Source organism: Cricetulus griseus, chromosome X, assembly GCF_003668045.3.
Source record: "Cricetulus griseus strain 17A/GY chromosome X, alternate assembly CriGri-PICRH-1.0, whole genome shotgun sequence".
Classification (NCBI taxonomy): domain Eukaryota; kingdom Metazoa; phylum Chordata; class Mammalia; order Rodentia; family Cricetidae; genus Cricetulus; species Cricetulus griseus.
The window spans coordinates 24,679,661-24,685,660 of NC_048604.1; positions in this window are offsets into that span (position 1 = coordinate 24,679,661).

The following is a 6,000-nucleotide window of genomic DNA, read 5'->3' on the forward strand; positions in this document are numbered from 1 at the left end:
TGGGTTCTACCCCTACAACTAAAAAGCAGTGTTTTTATCATTTGTCTGAGTAACTCTACTTTTGAGAATTTGTTCTAGTGAAATCACATGAAATGTAAAAGAAAATTCATTTGCAATGGTTTTTCACCAAACATTTTAATGGTAGAACAAATGTGCAACAAGGGAATTGCTAAATGATTTATAGTATGTTGAGAAAATGAAACAATTTATGATTACTGAAGACGATGTTTACAAATACTTCATGTGAATGGAAAACATGTATATTATACTGCCAAGTAATGAAGTTAGATAAGAAACTGTATGCATCCAATATACACGCAAGAGAATAGACTGGAAATGGATGCGCAAAATTACTAAAAACAAAAAGATCTGTGTTTGGAAGAGGTGGATAAGGTATGGCATTTTTTCTTTTTCTTTTATGCCTTTTAGATGTTCTTTAATAGATTATATAACGTTCATTATCAGAGTATATGCATAAGATAAAGAAGAAATACAGAGCACAAAATAATTATTGATACACTGTAGTAAGGTTTAGATGGCAGATTAGAATAAAGCATTATTGAGAGGTGGAGCTAAAGGGAGACAAATAAATCGGGTAGACGTGTTCTCTGCCTGTTTTGAAGAGGTCCACAGGCTGGTAGAATTACTGCAAGTCACTAATGCAATTTACTCTTCATTCATTAGAGAACCAGGGAGGGCTGAGTTTATCCTGTCAGTACTTCAACAGGATGTTAATGGAAGATTAGGCAAGTTAAGACTTCGTCATATTTCTGTGGAAAGCACTAGCAGTTTGCTTCATTTAAAACAGAAGTGATTACTCACTATATTTCTTCATGTCATGTAGTAAAAAACGATTAAGTAAAGTTAGACTACAGATTACTTGGCAATTCAGCCGCAGTCACCTCTAATGGAAAAGAAGAAAAACAGCATTGACAACTTTTGGCAGGTCTCATCATTAGAAATGCCCATATTGCCAGAAAGAAAAGAAGCTGCAGCCAATAATGTAAACCTAAAAGTTCTTTAAGCCCAGAGGAGAAAAGTGACAATACAAACTGGAGCAGCATTAATTGTCTAAGAGCACTGATCATTGTAATGGAGAAACTGTCTCTGTTATTAACACAATTATTTTCTACAAGGTCTGGGAGTAAATGTTCCATTAGAAAAATAGCATTTGGATTTTCAAAGCATGGGAAGCAACATGGAAAGACGTAGTCATTAGTAAGAAACTATAGTGAGATATATGCAACCTAAGGGCCTTGAAAATAGAAATAGTGATTATATAGCTGTGACAACTAAAATTATTAAGTAATTGAGTAATCATTAAAAAGAAATAAAATGGAACCTTTCCTTAATTTCATAGAAATTATACTTTGGAAATTCATAGACGATAGATAGCAATTCTATACACACATATCTATTTTCATATATGCATATCTATAGATTCATATTTTATGTTAACATTTTGAATCAAACTTTTAAAGTCTCATCTGCTTACCACCAATCCAGTCATTTCCTCTCCAATCATGGCTGGCAAGTATTCAGAAATACTAAGCTACTCCTTTATGTAGGCAGTATCAAACAAGAGGTAGTAAGTAGCAGTATCTGAAGTCTGGACTAGATGGTCTCTTAATGAGCTATCTATTCCTCTTATGTTTCTGTTTAACAAAGGTCTGATATCCCATGAATATCAACAAAACTTGTCATATCAAGTTGCAGTAAGTCTAAGCACCCCCTATGTATTAAGGCGGGGCAAGGCCACCCAGTATGAGGAGTAGGGTCACAAAAGTCTGGAAAAGAGTTGGAAACAGCTCCTGTTACCACGGTTTGGAAACCCTCAAGAGGACCAAACTACACAACCATAACATATATCCAGAGTGCCTAGGTAAACATTTTTTAAAGGATGGGTTTTGAGCTAGACGCACACATCTTCAGTCCTCATTGCTAAGCCAGTTGAGGTAGGAAGATATCTAGAAACCAGGGCTTTGGGCTGACAACATTGGTCTGTCTCATGGAGAGTGAGGCCTTCCATGGGGGGAGTTCTTCAGTGTCTGTCATATCATTTAGGATAGGGCCTAGGCCCTCTCCTGTGTGTCTAGACTGATGGAGTATCCCTCTATGTGGAATGGGCTCCCAAAGTCCATTCCTATGCTAGGGATAAGTACTGATTCACTACAAGAGGCCCCATAGATTTCCAAGGCCTCCTCACTGACACCCACATTTTTGGCATCTGCATCAGTTCCATACTGGTTACCCAGTGGGGAGTGGGGTAGGGACAGGGAGGAGAGGAAGGAAGGGAAACTGAGGCCAGAATATAAAGTCAATAAATTATTTTTTAAAAGAAATGTGCTATCGAGATTCAGATTTAGGACTTGGCTGTGAAGACATAGCCTACTCCTGAAGCATAAGCCAGTTATGTGGGCTGTCTTTTCATTTTTTATTAATTAATCAATTAAGTAATTTTTCCATGGTAATCACAGTTTCACCTTCCTCTATCCTCTCCTCCCAGTTCCTTTCACCAACTCCCCCTCACCTACTGCCTCTCTCTTCCCTTCCGAAAAGTGCAGGCATTCCAAGTATATCAGCCAGCCATGGGATATCAAGTTGCAGCAAGACTAGGCACCTTCTCTCCTATTAAGGCTAGATGAGGCAACCCAGCAAAAGGAAAGGGTCCCAAGAGCAGGCAACAGAGTCAGAGACAGCCCTCAAGCCCTCTTCCAGGAGTGTGGGCTGTCTTTCTAATGTTAATGGATTCTGCCGGTTTGCCTCTGGTATACATCATTTGCCTCATTCCAATGGGAGTACTCTCAAGCATTCCAACTTCTTTTTGTTAAATGGAGGTTCACACATGAAGTCATTCAACAGTTTCTTCTGTTTGGAAATGAACTCTTGGGCTAGATGAGAGTTGTAAAATGAGAATCATGTTGGGAGTTAGTAAGCAATGGCAAGTAACCTGGGGTATCTGACATAGATCAACCGATACACTGGCCTTCTATAATCTTAAATGGGGCTATACACTTCTAAAGGCTAAAGCAGGAAAGCAATTCAGAAGTGAGCAGAGAAAAACTATATCTTTTTAAAGCCAGTTTGCTTCCCATTTCTCTGTGTACCTCACCAAGCCAAAATGCTACATATAGGACAGTTTATTTTTTAAAGTACATTTTTTTTTTTTGCTAGCTTCCTTGCAGAATCAGCCTTATGGGTATGAAGCCAATTTCTACAGACTTGCTCTGGTGTGTGCAGCAGAAGAGACAGGAATAATTTTTGTAGTCTAGATGTCAGTAGTTTCTGAAGTGTCTTCCCTTGAAAGATTCTAACTTAGCACTATTATGGAACCATATCAACACTTGAGCAGAACTATGTCTTTTATTTTAGCAGCATTAAAAGTGTTGAAAATGCACATCGAGCAATTAGATTGCAACTAATCAAGAGCACTACTTCAGTCTGTTATGAATGATTTATATATGGTACCTTGGGCATGGAAATCATTAGTAATAATATCACACTCTATTATCATTACAAGGTCATTTTAGTGATTTTTTAAAAAAGGTGACAATGATGTTATTGGCCTACACGTTTAAAATTGCATTTAAATATTGTCTTTTGTCTTGATATACTCATAAAATTTTAAAATACTTGTTCTCTTTTTATTTAAAAGTTTTCTTTTCATTTTAAACACTAACCACATTCCCCCCTCTTCCTGCTGCTCCCACCTTCCCCCTTTCCAACCCTCATCTACTCCTCAGAGAGGGTGAAGCCTCCCATGGGGAGTCAACAAAATCTGTCACATCAGGCTGAGTCAGGACTAAGCCCCTCTTCCCTCTATCTAGGCTAAGCAAGATATCCTGCCATAGGGAATGGGCTCCAAAAAGTCAATTCAGGGACTAGGGATAAATCCTGGTCCCTTTGCCAGTGGCCCCACAGACTTCCCAGACCACAGAACTGTAACCCACACTCAGGGGGCCTAGTTCAGTCCTATACAGGTTCACCAGCTGTCAGTCCATAGTCAATGAGCTCCCACACAAGAAAAAAAAAAGAACACAGCTATAAAGTTAATTGTTTTTTCTAGTTCTAAGTCTGTCATGTATTTCTGCAGTTTCTAGTTTTGTGGTGGAGAAGAGCAAATAATAAATTCAATGCTTCGAGTAAAATCCAACTGGAAGCTGCACAGATTCAGAACTGTTTTGCAAACTGGATGGAAGTAGTTTTACATGTATAGTTTTGGGGTTTGGTTAATTTTGATGTTTGAAGTTTATTTGTAAGCAGTTTTTCAAATAAAGTTTATGAAGTAAAAAAAAAAAGAAAAGAAAACAGACTTGTTCTCAGTATTGAAAATTTCCTCCAGATGTAAAAGAATTTGACTTAGGATTTAGTTGGTTGATGAATTGGTGCCACAGATTAAATAATGTCAATCATAAAACCTAAATATGTTACAGTTTAAAGCTGACATTTTTCTTTTTCTTCTGCTTTGATTCACAATACTTCCTTTTCTATAATGGGCTTTTAAGGGATTAAAATACATTTCTTAATATATGACTATACATTCACTACAGAAAACTTAGATAATACAATATACACAAATGAGAATCATGTATTTTAAACAGTTTTTTATACTGTTTGCCTTATAAATTATTTTATCGTGTGGTTTATATTTAACAACATTTTGAGAAGACTTTATGTTTTAAAAAAATATATCATATAATATATATAATATATATATATATATATATATATAGAGAGAGAGAGAGAGAGAGAGAGAGACAGAGACAGAGACAGAGAGAAAGAGAAGAGAGATAAAGCTAAAACCAATAAAAATATAAGCAAAAAATAGTTCCCCCCCCCCAGCTTTTTAGGGCATTATTTAGAAATATAGGTAGAAATTAGATGAAGAAACAATTGGCATGTCTTAAGTATTCCTATACTATGTTTTTGGTCTACTTAGTCACCCATCATGTAAATTTGATCTATTTAATCAGAATATAATTATAAGATTTTCTTTAGTTTCTATTAATTATCATGCCAATTATTATATACAACTCTTTGTAGACAACTCTTGTTATTTTTTAAAAATGTGAAATTAAAAAAAAGTTTAACATCTATTGACAAGTTGCTTTCCATAAATGTACTGGTTTACATTTTTATTTTTTTTAAATTCATATGTTAACAATCATTAGACTACATATTGAATATGATAAAAATCATAGGTAGATGTGTATCTTTCAAGTAAGTGTGTTACTGTGGTTTATTTTATTATAGCAACGTTTTGTACAACTACTAAACATTGTAATCATTAAACACATTTTATGCTCATTTTTGTAACTGTTATATAATGATATCATTGTGAGGCATTAAATCAGATAATGAAGTACAAAGGAAAATACATGTATCTTGACGCTGGGTCTGTCATGTGCCATAGATATGACTCAGTGCAGTAGTACTAGCCACTGAAGCTCTCTGAGCCTCAGTTTTCCAAACTTATAACAACTATTTAGAGAAATAGATGAAGTATGTATATGAAGGCTTTCAGTATAGTAAAGTTACTATTATACCTTAAGAAACTACACCTACAATAAACTTTATGCTGCTCAACCATCTCAAAAATTTGAATGAAGATTAAATCAGGTTGTATGTGGAATCGACAAGAACTCCATGATTTTCTAGGTATATAGTCTGCAATTAAAACAGTCTTCAGCCTGGAGTGTGACTCAAAGATAGAGTGCTTGCCGACATGCTTAAGAAGTAAAGTTCCATGCAACGCACAGTAAAACCATAAAAACAAAACTCCTTCTATTAACAGTGTAGTTAATGCAATTGAAGTTTCAAGCAGACCTTTAAACAAGAAACCTAATTCTCTTGTGAATGAGAAAATAAATTATGTTGTGTATAATATATATATATATATATATATATATATATATATATATATCCCTCTCTCTCTTTGAATTACTGCATTCGACCTGTTTGTACATATATGTGAAAGATAATTTGGCCTAATTTATTTAC